We start from the raw sequence: 17,741 nt of genomic DNA, 5'->3' as shown, positions 1-17,741 counted from the left end.
CACCCTGTGGCTCGGCCCAGAGTCAGCTACCAAGTCCTATTCTCCAGTGGGCCCTCTCCTCTCTCCCCCGGCCATCGGCTTAGTTCAGCCCTTGTCATTTTGCTCTTGGACTCCTAGCTAGTCCTTGTGACCCTCACATTTAGACAGGAAGCTGTTGGAGTCACCTCTTTCAATGAAGACTTGACCCCAGGGCTCCCCTGTAAGCTCTGTGCGCCCCTATCCAATGGGTAAAGGCCAGCCCTTGAGGTATGGTCTGTCATTGGCTTCCTAAGGAGGGCTCTGCCTTCCACGCCAGCCTCATTTTCATTCTCTCCAGCCTCACACCACACACTGGAGTCTCCCACATCATGAAGGAGTCATCCCTTCCCGCTGCCCCTCTTTCTAGGACACCCTCTGTGCATGGCCAACTTGAACACTCCATCCAGCTGCCCTCAGGAAGCTGTCCTCTTATTGCCATTCCCCTGGGCCTCTCCCCTGCCTCCACCACCTGGACTGTTACCCTCTTTGCATTGCCTAGGTCCCAGTCCATTGTCTACCAAAGCTCTTACCACCTGTGTAAGCAGCACTTGTTTAGGTGTGTCTCCGTTCCCAGACGACAAGATTCCGGAAGGCAGGGCCTGTCCTGTTCATTCTTGTAGCCCCATCTCTTAACACACTGCTACTGAGTGCAGAAGTTAGTTGAAGGACCCGGAACTGGAGGCTAGGTGGTTGTCAGCATTTATGTTCAAGTAGATAAACTTGAGTCCAAATGCCATGCGTGGTTAGATGGTAAAGTGAAGTGATTCCAACTCAGCCATTCTCAGCCTTGCTTACTCTGCAATCACGTGGAGGTCTTTAAACAGCACTGAGGGGGAGCTGATGGGAGAGGAGCCAGGCTGCCTGGGGACCTCTTGGGAGAGCACCCCGGTCCCCTTTCCCGAGGTCCCGTTTTCTGTCCGAATCGGTTTGGGGCGTGGCAGGACCTCAGGACTGAGACCAGGGCCTGCGGTGAGGTTCGTGTGTCTAAGTGTGAGACCATAGTTCTGACTGAGCCGCCACAGCAGGGAGAAGCCGGAGCACTTGGTGTTTCTCCTGCTGTTGTGTCTTTCTCATTCATAACTCTTTCTACTGCTTCGAATATGGAGACCAAACACAGTTAGAGATTCAGGCCGGTTATGGGAGAGGCTCTCAAGCCTGGCCACGCAGTGGAATCGTTACTCAGGAGACTTACAAACACTGATGCCTGGGCCTCCAGCCGTGAGCTTACAGAACACATCCACGTCCTACCCCACTCCGGACAGCAGTCCCCGCGTGCACCCTCACTCTTCGGCGAGAGGGATATCTTTTTCTTAAAGGTTGTCAGGAGAGAAATTGGGAGAACAGAAAGGGATAACATTGGGGAGGAGAAAAGAATTACACCTGACACAATGGGAATGTTACAGATAATCCATTTAGGTCCCATTCAGTGACACCAAAATAGTCTCAGGAAATTGCTTTCACTTCCTGGTTCTGGGCCTGATCCCTACATTTGATAACAGCGGCCAGAGGGAAAGGGGCTGCTGAGCCCGCTACCCCACGCAGACACACATCTTCACGCTTTAGGGAACCTGGTAGAGAACGGAGCCACCAGGATCGTTTCTCCTTCGTCCCCGGGGAAGAGGCTCAAGTGGCAAACGGACTCCTGCAGTTCGGAGGTGACGTCACAGCAATGGAGCTATTGTCTCCCACAGACGTGTGTCCCGCAGACCCCTCACTCCTCCCCCGGGAGTGGAAGAGGAAGAGGAAGAGGAGAAGCAAACGCTGCTCTGGCACTTTCCTTTAGAGCAGCGGTTCTCAACCTTCCTAACGCCGCGGCCCTTTAATACAGTTAGTTCCTCACGTCGTGGTGACCCCCAACCATAACATTATGTTCGGGCTCTACAGCAGCGGTTCTCAACCTGGGGGTCTCCGGCTAGCAGGGTCGCCTAAGACCATCGGAAAACACAGATATTTACATTACGGTTCATTAACAGTAGCAAAATTACAGTTATGAAATAGCAACGAAAATAATGTTATGGTTGGGGGTCACCACCACCTGAGGAGCTGTATTAAAGGGTCGCGGCGTTAGGAAGGTGGAGAACCACGGCTTTAGGGGCACAGGAGCTGCAGCCACTCTCATCTGGTTCCTGAGGGCGGCTTGTCCTAACCCTCAGCTCCCCCTCGTTCATGCCTGTGTGAGCGAACACGTGAAAGCAGCGCAATGAGCCGGAGAGGCCGGCTTTTAAATTCAAATGTCAAAGGAGGACTCGATAGGAAACAGAGTGTCGTATTGTTTGTTCACTTAAATACAAGACGCAGCCAGAGAAAAGGCACCGCAGCACTCCGCATTGGTGTTTCCCCCGCTCACTGTGGCTGCAGGAGGGATGGCGCGTTCCTGTGCCCCTTTGAAGGCAGGACAAGTGCCGCTCCTGCTTCCTGAGGCGGGGCTGCTCGGGGTGAGGAGGCAGGCGGCCCTGCCCCTGGTGGTGTGGAAGGTGTCTCCGCGGCGGTCCTTCCCCAGCCAGGTGTTTGCTACCAAAGCAAGGAAGCACTTCCGTTCCCTTCTGTCTGGCAGGCACTTGGCACAGGCACACCCCAGGGGCGCTGCGGCTGAGCTGCCCCCACAGTGGTGGCTTCTGCACCTCCCAGAGCCCGGCCTGGGCAGCCCAGGGGAAGTGCCATCCTCTCCCCATTCTTCTCTCCAGATGCTCCCCATGCGGGAGCCGCGGGGGCAGTTGTGATCCTTGCTTTTCCAGTAGGGGGCAGCAAAGATGACTACGATTTTTAATTTTTTCTCCCGTTGTTAAACAGCTTATGTAACGAGGAGAAAATGTTGACCAAACTGGAATGGATGCCGCTTTTTAACACGCACTCTGTTTGCTGTCTTTCACATTTAAACGCCGGCAGGGAGATTCCCAGAAGGCCTTCAACGCCCCACCCTCCTGCTGGTCACTGCCCGGGTGACCTCCTCCCCGGCAGCGCCTTGCCTCTAGTGAGTAGGATGCCTCCGTCTCGAGAGAATGCCGAGTCCATGGTCCCACGACAAGGCTGTGAGTTCTGTCTTGTCCGCAGACACCCGTCCTGTGGGCTTGTTGCTATGTTGGGGAAGCCACCTGGGCAGGAGCCGAGGGTGGCCTCTTGCCAGTGGCCAGCCAGAAACCGAGCCCCTCTGTCCAGCAGCCCAAAGGCATGGCATCCTGCCGACGGCCAGGTAAGTGAGCTGAGAGGCAGACTCTCCCCCAGGTGGACTATCAGATGAGACCCCAGTCCTGGCTGGCTGCTGGACTGCGGCCTGGTGAGAGACCCTGAACTAGGGGACCACTTGGGCTGTGCCCAGGTTCCTGGCCCACAGGAGGTATGAGATAACCAAGGTGCGTTCTTTCAGGCTAAGTTTGTGGTACTTGGTTACATAGCATCAGATAACTGACGCAAACACAATCTGATGACAACGTGCTAGCATATACAATCTTCCCTGGAGTGGATGTTTGGGTTTGTCTTATCTCTATCAAAACATGATGCCAGTGTGAGGCAGAAGGGTGGCTCCGTACGTGCCGTGGCATCCCTCGCACAGTCTCTAATGAAGGTTTTGCATACAGTAAACACCCACTGAGGAATGAGTGAACACAAATATGTTTGTTCTTGATGTTTTCAGAGTGACTTGGATTCATACCTCTGATACTTGGCATCAGTGATTCTGCTCTGTTTGTGTAGTTAAAAGGCTCATGCTTGTATCTGCTTAGTTAATAAAAAATATTGATTCCTCCCCCCCCAAAAAAAAAAACATCGTGTTGTGTGTGTTTTTTCCCCTAGGAATTTGAAGAATGAGTGGTCCTTTTTTTTGCAGGTTTAATAAAGAGCCAAATTGCATGTACTTTAGAAAGTGGGATAAAATATATTTGGACTACGGATTCTGGGTCAGGATTATTCTGACTGCGTTTGCCCACATTTTCACACTACTCACCCCCAACGGTCATCATGTAGCTGGTCACCTAAAGAGATGCATTTGTCACATGTTACATCCTCAACTGCTCACAGTAGGAGAATGTTCTGATCTTTTCTTTTGGCCGCTGAAATCTGTGGTAAGACAGACCGGTGTTAAGCATTTACCAGTAAGATCTAGTCTATGGGGGAAATATCAATGAGAATGCCAATTCAAAACCAATAAGCCATGTTATAATTAACTAGAGGCCCGGTGCACAAAATTTGTGCACAGGGGGGTTCCCTCAGCCCAGCCTGCACCCTCTCCAATCTGGGACCCTTCGGGGGATGTCTGACTGCTGGTTTAGGCCCGATCCCTAAACTGGCAGTCAGACATCCCTCTCACAATCCGGGACTGCTGGCTCCTAATAGCTCACCTGCCTGCCTGCCTGGTTGCCCCTAACTGCCACCTCCCCACCCCCCCTGCCAGCCTGGTCGCCCCTCACTGCCCCCCCTGTCAGCCTAATTGCCCCCAACTTCCCCCCCCCCCGCCAGCCTGGTTGCCCCCAACTGCACCCCCCCCTCCGCTGGCCTGGTCACCCCTAACTGCCCTCTCATGCCAGCCTGGTCACCCCCAACTGCCCCCCCTGCTGGCCTGGTTACCCCATGCAGCCTGCTGTTCAGTCGTTTGGTCGTCCCTCACTAATGCCCCTGCCGGCCTGGTCATAGGCAGCCATCTTGTGATGGCGTGATGGTCAATTTGCATATTACCTCTTTATTATATAGGATAACCCATTTGCTGCATTCTCACCCCTCTGCTTTCTGGTCTACCTCATTTAGACACAGAGATAACAACCACGGACGCTTGAGGAAGGTCAGATGAAGGGCAGCCTTCCCACTTCACTTTTCTTTAGAGGAAGTGACCCTTGCCTTTATCTCTCCTGCCTTTGTGGCAAAGGTGCTCTGGAGAGATACCCCTGACTCCCCCGCCTGGCTCCCCTGTCCTCCTCCCTCGCAGTAGCAGTTTGGGTTCAGACTCGGAAGTGTATAGCTGCCTGTGTTCTCACTCCAGCAGAAAGACATCCTCTCCCTCCGGCGCCTTGCTGCTTAGCTCACTGCTCTGAACGACAGCCATCTGGGCGTGTGCGCAATCTGTCCTCCTCGAGAAATCCCACCAGGGCTGGCAGGCAGATCCATCTGGGTCCTCCATGGCTCTCTGGGAGGTGGGGAGCCCACGGAGACCGAGCAGGCAGGCATCGCTGCCAGGCACAGCCAGAGACCTCTCTCTAGCTCGCTGGCTGGGGACACCCTATCCTGACCCTTGCTCCTTGGCCACATTCCTTCTCGGTGAGCACATGGGGCAAACGTTAATGGTGGGCCCAAGCCTCAGAGGAGCCCAGTCCTGGGTAACTTTGCAAGGCTCATGGACACACCAGGGGGATCCGGAGAGAGGCGACCTTAAGTATGTGCTGCCTGTAAGCATGGTTCAGGAATTACATGGGAAAAAATTACACGGGCAAACAAAATGCCGAGTTTCAGCAAGGCAGCCGGCAAATTCTCGTATGACTTTGAGGGGACCTGTGGATGGCTGGTCCTGTGTTTAGGCAGCAGCAACGGAACCGCTCGCTCCTGGAGATTGCTGGTTAAAGGGCCTGGAGGGTGTTGAAATGGTCTGTCTTTAATCTCTGCTGCTCAGTATTGGTTACCAGCGACTTGGATGAGATCATTCATGACACACTGATCACCTTGATTGATTATGGGAAGCAGAATGTGTTTAGCAAATATATTAAATGACAGAAGAAAAATCCAAAAATATTGAAACAGTGGGTGAAATCTAACAAGATAGACTTCAAAAAGAATAAATGTAAAGTCACATGCTATGGGCCACACACACACACACACACACACACACACACACACCAGCACCATACGGCCTTGTCTCCCAGACGGAGGGTTGGGTTCCGAAGTGTAGTGTTCAGGCGTGGGGGTTGGGGTGTAGAGGGCGGTGTGGCATTGTCTTGGGGCTGCTGAACCACCAGCTGGCCAGGTCATTCGCGGTGTAATTTCCAGAGGTTAGGGAGGGAGCGAGGGAGCATCTGGCCACAAAGCCAGCCAGGTGGAGCTCTGTGACAGGAGTCTGGAAAGGGCGCGGAGGCCGGCTGCAGGCAGAGCCCGGGGCCCTTCCGGAGCTGGTGCTGGTTTTAAACCATTGCGATGGCCTTGGGCGTGGGTGGGAGGGAACGGGTAGAGACACCTGCCAGGTGTGAACAAGCATAAATAAAGAAAGGGGAAACTATGGCAGAAATAGCAGATAGAAAAAGACTCAGGGATGTGAGTTGAAAGCATGATGTGAGTCAAGATAACATGTAGTTCCTATGACAGCTCATCTGACCTCCGCTGCGTTGATAGATATTAACATGTGTGAGGAGTCTTTGTCTGGTACCTCCTACTGTCCTGAGTCCAGTTCTGGGCACACACTTTGCAAGGAGCATCGACACCCAGGAGGAGCCAGAAGAGAGGCTTTATTCATCCCCATTTGTGCACCAAATATTTACCGAACGCCTACTAAGTGCCAGAACTTTCCTAGACACTGGATCTAGCCACAGCAAGACAGCCGTGGTCCCTGCTCCCAGGAAGCTTCTGCTCCAATGGGGAGAGACAGGCAGTCAGCAATGCACAAATAAGTAAGATGCTTGCATGTAGGAGTAAGTCTTACGGAAAATAAAATGGGAGGATGTGTTGGACAGTGACTTGGTAAGTGGAGGAGGGGGTGACTTACTTATTTAGGGGGTCAGAAAAAGCCTCTCATTAGAGCTGAAATGTAAAGAACGAGTAAGAGGCAAGTGTGGGGGCGTCCAGGAGAAGAACCCCACGGGTTGAAGGAGCAGCTGGTGGAAAGGCCGAGCTGGGACAAAGCTTGCAGCATGGACGGGCCGGTGTGTCCGGGAAGCAATGAGTGAGGCTGAGAGCGGTAGAAAGTGAAGTCAGAAAGGCCGCAGGGGATGGTGGTGAGGACTCCAGCGAGGGGTGCAGGGTGATCCCACTTATTTTTTATTTTCATAATTTTATTTTTATTGATTTCAGAGGAAGAGAGAGAGAGAGAGAGAGAGAGAGAGAGAGAGAGAGAGAGAATATCAATGATGAGAGAGAATCATTGATTCACTGCCTCTTGCATGCCCCCCACTGGGGACCGAGCCTGCAACCTGGGCATGTGCCCTTGGCTGGAATCGAACCATGACCTCCTGGTTCATAGGTCAATGCTCAACCATTCATTTAGCCACACTGGCCCAGCTGGGGAGGGTCTTTTTTGACTACGTGTATTTGCTTCTGACCTGCAGTGGGCCCGAGTGCCACAGCCCAAACAAAGACAAGGAAGTGAAACAAACAAGTGGCTGCCAAACAAGACAAAAGGAAGGCTTTCATCATGTAGGTGCGGCCAGCTGATGGCAATGCAGTTCTCAGCTTCCATGGTGATGCTATGCGAGAAGCCAGCTGTGTTCTCCACAACCTGCCTGTCCTCTGTCCCCAACCTACCGTCCTCTGTCCCTCTGTCCCCAACCTACCGTCCTCTGTCCCTCTGTCCCCAACCTACCGTCCTCTGTCCCCAACCTACCCGTCCTCTGTCCCCAACCTACCCGTCCTCTGTCCTGTTATAACACTGGCAAGTGTCAGGGAGCTCCTGTGCCTTCCACCTCCATTCCCACCTTAATCACCTCAGGGACAGGCAGTGTGAGCACAGGTGGGGGACCCGTGGGGGCCTGAGTCCTCAGCCTGTCTGTGGGGATGGGGGGTCAGGGTCGTGTTGGATGTGGGCCCTGGTGGGTGAATGCTGGCACCGTGGAAACCCTCAGTATGTGCTTATCGGAAGACTAAATGAGTGAGGTAGGAGCGTCTCTGTGACCAGACGTACACATTGATAATCGGCATCTAATATTGATTTCCCTTTGCAGATGGAAAGACTGCGTTGTTGAGAGATGAATCGGTTCACGTGGGCTCAGCCAGCTGGTACTCAACGTCAGGAACGGGACCAGACTGTGTGTGTCCAGGCTCAGAGCCGAAAGCGCCTGGGCTGCATTTGTGCACTTGCTGACCCATCTCTGCGCATGGCCACTTTGATAAATCATCTCCATTAGAAGCAGGCGCTATCCTGGCCTCCCCGAGACACGGCCTCCCGAGGTTGCACATGGGAGGTGTCACACAGTGAGGTGCTGGTTTATGGCTCCCTGTCTGTGTGGGTCTGTGTTTGCAAACCCGCACAAACAGGCAGAGAGGAGCAGCAACCATGTGACTGGTGCTGGAGACGTGGCCATTTTGAGAAGACCTCAAGTATGGAGTTGGGTGCACCTCCCTGGAGGTCACGGTCAGCCTTGCTTAGAAATAAGCAGTGGAACTAGGGATTTGTTTTGCTGTATAGTCATCAGAAACCACACACACACACACACAGCAGGGAAGTTTCTGGGAATCTTGACCTGGAAAACAATAATGATAACAACCATTCCTGCCTTTACGACATCTGGAACGAACCATCATGCTCTGGGAATCTTGATTTGCATTAGATATTTCCTTAAACCATTTCTTTCCCATTGGTATTCATATGGCTTTTATTTTCCTGAAATACTTTTCTTTTTGATTATACATTTAATACATGTAAAATTTGCAAGAATTTGGGGAAGACATGTACAGATATAAAGATAAAATAAAAACCACCACGAATAATTCACTACCTAGAAGTAACCATTGTCAACATTCTGGGGTGTACTCCTCTATTCTCTCATCCTATATAATAAAAGGCTAATATGCAAATCGACCAAATGGTGGAACTACTGGTCACTATGATGTGCGCTGACCACCAGAGGGCAGACGCTCAACACAGGAGCTGTCCCCCCACCCCAGTGGTCTGTGCGCTCCCACAGGGGGAGCACCACTCAGCCAGAAGCTGGGCTCATGGCTGGTGAGTGCAGTGGTTGTGGTGGGAGCCTCTCCTGCCTCTGTGGCAGTTAAGGATGTCTGACTGATGGCTTAGGCCTGCTCCCCATGGGACTAAGCCAGTGGTCGGCAAACTCATTAGTCAACAGAGCCAAATATCAACAGCACAACGATTGAAATTTCTTTTGAGAGCCAATTTTTTTAAACTTAAACTTCTCCTAACGCCACTTCTTCAAAATAGACTCGTCCAGGCCATGGTATTTTGTGGAAGAGCCACACTCAAGGGGCCAAAGAGCCTCATGTGGCTCACGAGTCGCAGTTTGCCAACCACTGGCCTAAGCCATCAGTCAGACATCCCCTGAGGGCTCCCAGACTGTGAGAAGGTGCAGGCCGGGCTGAGGAATGCCTCGAATGCACAAATTTCGTGTACTGGGCCTCTAGTAAATATCCTATCTAATAATAGACAAATATGCAAATTGACCGCACCTTCGCTACACCCAAGCCACGCCCACCAGCCAAGCCACGCCCACCAACCAATCAGGACGAGCATGCAAATTACCCCAACAAAGATGGCGGCTAATTTGCATATCAAGACAGCATCAAAAGAAGCCAAGAGCTGCAGAAGGGAGTAAAGCTTCGAAGAAGCAAGCAAGCCGGGGGTGGGGGGTGGGGGGGAGGAGAAGGGAGGAGCGAAGTCAGGGCCGGGGGCGAAGGGAAAAGCAGGTGGGCTGGTGGAGAAGGCAGGGCGGGCGACAAGGGAGGAGCGGAGGCAGGGTAGAGTGCAGCAGGAAATCCTATTGCAGGATTTTTCCTGCGACGGGAACGCTAGTATATATATATGTGCATGCACATATTCAAAGTTGGGATCTACTATACATTTATTGTACAATCTGCCTTTTTTCACTTAAAGACATATTGTGAGAATTTCTCCATGCAATTGAATATCCTTCCAAAATAGTTTTTTAAAGTGGCATAGTTTTCTGCTGTATAGATGTGCCATACCTACTTAACCATTAGCCATTTCCTTAAAGTAGAGTTTTTACAGAATTCTGACTTCTATAGTTTATATGCATGGTGAGTAATAGAGCATCTATTTTTATATTCATAGGCTTTTAGAAATGCGTTTATTTGGAACAATAAAGTATTTGATCTTAATTTTGAATCACTCTTTCACCTTGGGACCTTGGAATTAGAGCAAAAAATGAGAAAAAGAAGCAGGATAATGAATGAAAACTATAAAAAACGTTTCCTCCCTCTTTTCCTCTCCCTCCCTCTCTCCCTCCCTCCCTCCCTTCCTCCCTTCTCCCCTCCCTCCCTCTCTTCCACCCTCATTCTCCCTTCCTTCCCCCTCCTTCCCTCTCTTCCTCTCTTCTCCCCTCCCTCTCTCCCTTGTTTTAATGAATGCCTACTGTGTGTCAGGTGTAGTGCAACCCTCTGGAATTACAACAGGGAAGTCCCTGCTTTAGTAGACATGCCACAGACAGTGGAATGCCGTGTGCCTATGGGGTTATGGCAGGAGAATAGAGGACTAGCTAACTGAGATTGTTAGCCCTGTAGGATAGGTAGAATCAGCAATTGCTGACCTGGGGACTGGTTTGAGGAGTGCCACTGAAAACGATCTGTGTGAATGTATGTGTGTGTGAGCATGCGTGCATACATTTTCATGGGTGGCCAAGGGCATGTGGGAGAGAAGGAGGGTTGGATGAATTGCGTGTCCTTCACTTAGGAGCTTGGGAGAGTCTCAGTGCTTTAATCCTCAGTTCATCCCTAAAAATGATAACATACAATTCCTACTTTTCAGAATCCAAAGTTTCTTTCATGTCACATGAAATTCATTCTCGAACCCAGATGTTGCATAATCTTGCACCCTTTTATCTCATGTATCCAGGGGTATCAACCGAATTGTAAAATCCTAAAACCAGACAAGTAAACGAAAGAACCTGTTTCTGGGACCAGGTTCCCCTGTCTCCCGAGCATGCTCCCTCTTGACACGGATGTGGCTGATGCATGGGCGTGACTACATCATGTCTTGTCATTGTTGTCCCTGCACCAACAGGAAGCCATGGGGCAGATGGGCTCAGGGCACTGTCTGACCAGGCAGCCTGCATACCTGGGGGAGGGGAGGTCTGGTCTCAGTCTCCTGCTGGAATGCGGCCCCTCCACAGTGTTGTCTCCCTCACCCCCACCCCCATTCCAGACTCCTGCCAGAACCAGATGAGCTGGCTCCGCCAAATTCTTCATGACAATGGAAACTGCTCTCTTGTTGACGTTTGACTCCTAAGATCCTCGCCAGGGCCAATTCGATTATGGGGCAGCGGGTTATCTGGTGTTGGGTGACATGCTTTAGTGATACGTGGGGACAGAAACGTTTCTGAGGCCACGTCTTGTTGACCAGCACAATGTTATCTCTGATTTAGTTGCTCAAAACAAACATTCCTCATAAAAAGGAGCTTGACAACTAAACAAACGCATCTAGTGTATGCAGGGAGATAACTGTGTCTTCAGCAAATTCCCCATAAACCGGCAAAGCAAATGTTTTGGGACAGAGTGGCGGGGCTGTTCTCCTGAAGGACGGGAGACAGGGAGACAGCCGCGGGGGCTCTGACACAGGAGAAGATCCAGAAAAAGTAGGACACCCTGGAGGGGTTTGTCATCCGCCAAGGTTGGGCTGCATCCCAGGCGAAGCGAAACCAAAGCAGCGCGGCCCACACGGAGCTGGGAGGCCGCTGGAGCGGACAGAGCCCGGCTGCAGGGCTCGATGCAGGAGAGGGGTGAGGACACCCCAGCCCTCCACCGCCTTCCCGTCCCCAGACCCAGGTGCTCCCTCCAATTTCACGCCTCTGTGCACCGGTCACAGCGCGGTGTACATGCATCCTCGCAGGCCACCCTGCAGGGAGTCCCTGCCCTGCCAACACGCGTGCGTGTGCAGAGGAGACACACGTGCATTCTGGAGACAAGGAAGCCTTCAAGGAGACGCTGGGCTCCGAGTGCCCGCAGAGCTCCGGCCGTGGGGGCGGGGAGGGCCTGTGTGTGAGCACCGGCCCCGCCAGCTGCCCGGGAACAGAGCCTGCTTGCTGGCAGGAGTGGCGGCTGCAGCCAGGGGCAGGGCTGGCCAAGCCTCCCTCTGGGAGCGCATCTCAGGCAGGCACAGCGGCTGGCACCCAGCACAGGAGCACTCCCCACCGGGAGGCGGCGTCATTTGCTCCTTGGATGTCTGCCTTTCTGTGTCCAGGTTGCCCGAGTTTTTATTGGCTGAGGCAGTTTTGTAAATACAAGCAACACTCCTATAAATCTGAGAAAAATCAATATGTATTTCCTCTAGGATGTCTTAAAAATATTCATAGTACAGTTTGCACCTTTTAATCCTGGTAAGCAGCATTTAATTTTATTTAAAAACTAGAGGCCCGGTGCATGAAAATTCATGCACTGGATGGGGGGTCCCTCAGCCCAGCCTGTCCCCTCTCACAGTCCAGGAGCCCTCAGGGATGGGAGGCGACCCAGCAGTCAGGGGAAGGCGATGCCCCATCACACCTCTGCTGCTGCCACTGCCGGCAGTGCAAGCCTAGGCCAGCCCTGGTTACCTGAGCCTCAGGCCGGTCCTGGGCGGCTGGGCAGCCGCCATCCAAGGCTTGCCTGCGCCTCAGGCCAGCCCTGGGTGGCAGGGGGGCTGAGGGGACTGGGCACTGCCTTCTTGTGGCTGTGGGTGTCCCATCTTTGAGGGCGGGGCAGTCAATTAGCATATTCCCTCCTTATTGGCTGTGGGCACTGCCATATTTGCAACGGTGTGAGGGTCAATTAGCATATTCCCTCTTTATTAGATAGGATATTATTTCCTTATTTTCAAATATTTACATAGTTCAAAATTCAAAAGTGCCATCTGTGAAAAACCTTTTTCCCACTCTTCTTCCGGTACCCACACTCCCTTCTTCCTGTGCCCACGCCCCCTTCTTCCAGTACCCTCTCCCCCTCCTTCTGGTACCCTCTCCCCCTTCTTCCGGTACCCATGCCCCCTCCTTTCGGTACCCACTCCCCCTCCTTTCAGTACCCATGCCCCCTCCTCCCCCTCCCCCTCCTTCTGGTACCCTCTCCCCCTTCTTCTGGTACCCATGCCCCCTCCTTTCGGTACCCATGCCCCCTCCTTTCGGTACCCACTCCCCCTCCTTTCAGTACCCATGCCCCCTCCTTTCGGTACCCACTCCCCCTCCTTGAGTCACACAGGGCTGCCTGGCTCCTGTAGAAGAAGTGTGATCCGTGCAGTATTTGCGGGAATTGGACGATGAAGTAGGCCATTCTCACTGGAAGCACAACCATACGTGTCCCTGGAAAGTGGAGGAAGAAAGTGGCGTTGACCCTGAACATGTGCTCTGTCCCTGTTTCCCTCAAGTGACTTCTCACGACCAGTCTCCATCCCCCGAGGTCCGCGCACACTGCCCTCTCCGGCAATGCTGCGGAGATGCTGGCTCCCTGGTGGGCTGCCGGGAATGCCATCTTCCCCCCACGTTTGCACACGGGGCACTGACAATCGCTCCCACGTGCTTCCTTCCACCTCCGTCCCCCTCCGAGGCCTCGGCTGGGTGAGCTGGGCCTCCTCGCCTTTGAAGTCTCTGTTTTCCGGCCAGCCTACTACCTCCCCTCACTCGTCCTTCCCTGCCGGCCCCTCCCCTCCCAATGCTGTTGGGGGCTGCCTGGGAGCTCCAGGAGGCATTTGGGGCCGAGGGCTGGGAGCGGGTTCTCCCCGGATGGGGGGCAGCCAGGGCTGAGGCGCTTCTCTCGCCGTGTGGAGTTGCCTCCTACTTCCCCGCAGGAAAGGGAGCCGGGTTGGGGTAGGAAGCCCGTTTCCAGCCACCGCTGCATGTCACATAGGACGTCCCTGTTTTGTTTACCTGATCGACTACCTCTGCGTCAGTTCCGGGGGTGGGGGGTGGGGGGTGTTCTGCCTGGTGACGGATCTTCTGAGGCCGAGAGAGCGTGCAGCGGGGAGCAGGGCACCAGGCTCGGGACCAATACCATCCTGACTCTCATTCTGGACCCCCTTTCCCCTTTGATATCCTTACTGTCAAAGCCCCGAACACCATGCGGACCGGGGCTGCCCGGACAGGCTGAGGCTAAGGAAGCGGTTTCCCTGGCAACTGTACCATAGACAGGCCGCCGTCCAGGTCTCGTCTTTCTTGTCATTCTGTGGGTCCGGGAGGGGTCCAGGCGCAGTGAGGCCCACGCTGCGGGCTCGCTTGTGGTTCCTCCTGTGCCCGGGCTGTGGAGGCAGCTCCCTGTGCAAGCCACCGGCTGCTGTGGTCGACTGTAATGAGAAGGCGAGGAGCACACACCGCCGCATCGTGCGTTAGTCCTCAGAGTCCCGGGGCAGCCGTCTCTCCGGGAGGAGCCGGGGAGGGAGCGGACCGGGGCCGGGAAGGCACAGCGCACCCCTGTCTGCGGTTCGTCCCTTTGACCAGAGCTGCTTGGGTGTCCGAGGCGCATCCGAGTCTGTTGACAACGGCAACTGCACCCCGGCTCCTCCTTTCCCAAATGCAGAGGGGTCCCCCACTAACCTGCTTCCTCCCCTGACATCAGATGCCAGGTCTACAATGGAAGTCTGTGGTTAATTTCGAGTTTCCACATTCACAATATTTATGGCCTCTGACTCCCCGGGAGCTGCGGGGTCGGCAGATGTGGGGAGGTGTCTGTGCCTCGAGGAGTCTCACACGCAGCGGCAGGGAGAAGACAAACACGGCCGTCACCGCGACAGGGGGGAGAGTGATGAGGGGGCGACGCCGTGGTATCGACCTGGCTGCACGTGGGAGCACCGGGAGCTAGACGAGCGCCCAGCCAGCGCCTCCGGAGGGTCTGACTGCATTGGGCTGGGGTGCAGGAGGGGGGCTGGGGTGCAGGAGGGGGGCTGGGGTGCAGGAGGGGGGCTGGGGTTTCAGAAGAGCTTTCCCGGGGAGTCACATGCAGTCAAGGTGAAGCACTGGCAAAGAGTATCTGAGACATGCCTGTCCCAGGGACACCATTTCCTTGGGGTGAGCAAGGCTGGCTGTGGGGCCGCGTTTGAGAACGGAAGTGGATGTGATGCTGGTAGGCAGAGAAATTGGGGTGACAGATGCTGGGGGGAGGAGGAAAGCCACGGAGGAGAAACTGGTGGGTTTTAGGAAAACGGGAGCGGACCAGCTGGAGCAGGCCACGCCCCAGGGAGAGGGGGAACACTGAGGCGGGGGCAGGTGTGAAGAATGTGGAGCGGGGGCCTGGTGTAAGCGGGGCCTTTCTGTGCTGGGTGCTGATGTTGGGGCTGAGTCTGCTCCGGGAGGATCAGACAGAGACAAGAGCAGAGCTTACTGGGGAGCAGAGGGTGTGCCCACCTCGGACGGAGCGGCCACACTGCAGAGTCAGGAGGAGGGAGAGGACTCGGGGCAGCGCCTCGTGGCCGCGGAGGAGGCCCCAGGGCACTGACCTGCGAGGTGACATGCCCGCTGGTGGCTGCTGGGATCGAGGCCCGTGGGTCCAGTGGCACGTCCAGCAGCTGGGGGCAGAGGTCGGGATGGCGCTCCAGCTCTGAGGATAATTTCCAGGAAGGTAATTAGGACGGGAGGGCCGGGAGGATAGGAGGGAGAAGGGAGAGGGACATTTAGAGGAAAGAGAACAGGAAACTAACGGAAGAGGCCTAGACTTGGCACCAGGGACATGGGACGGTCAGATCCAGTGGCTCCAAAGCCAGGAAACACAGAGGAGCAGAGGAGCGAGAGCCAGGGCCCAGATGGGACCCTCGGGTGTGCCAGGCTGGGTGCTGGCTGAGGGCTGGGAGCTGATGGAGGGCTGGGTTCTGAGGGCTGGGTGCTAAGGGCTGGGTGCTGGCTGAGGGCTGGGTGCTGATGGAGGGCTGGGTGCTGAGGGCTGGGTGCTGGCTGAGGGCTGGGTGCTGAGGGCTGGGTGCTGGCTGAGGGCTGGGAGCTGATGGAGGGCTGGGTTCTGAGGGCTGGGTGCTGATGGGGGGCTGGGTGCTAATGGCTGGGTGCTGATGGAGGACTGGGTGCTGAGAGCTGGGTGCTGATGGAGGGGTGGGTGCTGAGGGCTGGGTGCTGATGGAGGGCTGGGTGCTGAGGGCTGGGTGCTGATGGAGGGCTGGGTGCTGAGGGCTGGGTGCTGAGGGCTGGGTGCTGAGGGCTGGGTGCTGAGGGCTGGGTGCTGAGGGGTGGGTGCTGAGAGCTGGGTGCTGATGGAGGGGTGGGTGCTGAGGGCTGGGTGCTGATGGAGGACTGGGTGCTGATGGAGGACTGGGTGCTGATAGAGGGCTGGGTGCTGACTGAGTGGTGGATGGTCGTTGATGAAGGGCCACTGACGAACTTACTGAGAGTTCTCACTCTCAGTCATTTCTCATGATCAAAACACAAACCGGTTGCAGTGAAAAGTGCATTGACTAGTTTGCTTTCTGGGGAGAAAAAAAAGCCTCTGATCCTACAATTTTGAGTAAGACAAATGAAAAAAAAAAAAAGACATTCCATAATGTGACCTAGAAAAAGTAAAACGAGTAGCTACCAAAAAGGCCATAATTAGGTATCTTTCTAACGTTTATGCCTAAGTCATCCAATCTAATAAATGAGTAAAATGCAAATTGACCATCACTCCAAAACACAAGATGGCCACCCCCATGTGGTCTAAGATGGCCGCCCCCATGTGGACACAAGATGGCCACCACAAGATGGCCGGCAGGGAAGGGCAGTTGTGGGCTATCAGGCCAGCAGGAGAGGGCAGTTGGGAGGGAGCCGGCCTGCAGGGGAGGACAGTTGGGGGCGGGGAGGACCCAGGCCTGCAGAGGAGGGCAGTTGGGGGGACCAGGCCTGCAGGGGAAGGCAGTTGGGGGGACCCAGGCCTGCAGAGGAGGGCAGTTGGGGAGACCAGGCCTGCAGGGGAAGGCAGTTGGGGGGGAAGAGGCCTGCAGAGGAGGCAGTTGTGGGGGACCAGGCCTGCAGGGGAGGGCAGTTGGGAGGACCCAGGCCTGCAGGGGTGGGTAGTTGGGGGGACCCAGGCCTGCATGGGAGGGCAGTTGGGGGCAACCAGGCCTGCAGGGGAGGGCAGTTGGGGGGAAACAGGCCTGCAGAGGAGGCAGTTGGGGGGGACCAGGCCTGCAGGGGAGGGCAGTTAGGGGGAACCAGGCTGGCAGGGGAGAGCAGTTAGGGGTGACCAGGCCTGCAGGGGAGGGCAGTTAGGGGTGACAGGCCTGCAGGGGAGGGCAGTTAGGGGTGACCAGGCCTGCAGGGGAAGGCAGTTAGGGGTGACCAGGCCTGCAGGGGAGGGCAGTTAGGGGCAATCAGGCCAGCAGGGGAGCAGTTAGGCGTAGATTAGGCTGGCAGGGGAGTGGTTAGGGGGTGATCAGGCTGGCAGGCAGAAGTGGTTAAGGGCAATCAGGCAGGTAGGCAGACGAGCGGTTGGGAGTCAGCAGTCCTGGATTGTGAGAGGGATTTCCGACTGCCCGTTTAGGTGGGATTGGGCCTAAATGGGCAGTGGGACATCCCTCGAGGGGTCCCAGACTGGAGAGGGTGCAGACTGGGCTGAGGGGCACGCCTCTGCCCCATGCACAAATTTCATGCACCGGGCCTCTAGTTTAGAAATAAGTGATCATGGATAGCGGGGTGGGGACATGTGACCAGAGCGTGTGTATCATACTGGATATGCACCTCAAGAGAGAGGATCAGTGAGGGGTGCAGATGGAAGGAAGGGGAGGGCTGGGCTGTTCCCTCTGGGGGTGCAGGCAGCAGGCTTCAGGCTGTTCCGTGGCTCTGCTGGGCGGTGACAATACCTTGAGCGTCACGCCTCCCCAGACCCCTCGGCAGCCCAGAGAGAGAGTGAGTGAACAGGACAGATGCTGCCGACAAAAGGAGAAATGCTTTACTTATTATGCACGCATCTCC

Source organism: Eptesicus fuscus, chromosome 12 (assembly GCF_027574615.1).
Source record: "Eptesicus fuscus isolate TK198812 chromosome 12, DD_ASM_mEF_20220401, whole genome shotgun sequence".
NCBI classification, from domain to species: domain Eukaryota; kingdom Metazoa; phylum Chordata; class Mammalia; order Chiroptera; family Vespertilionidae; genus Eptesicus; species Eptesicus fuscus.
Note: the sequence above shows the minus strand (reverse complement) of the source record.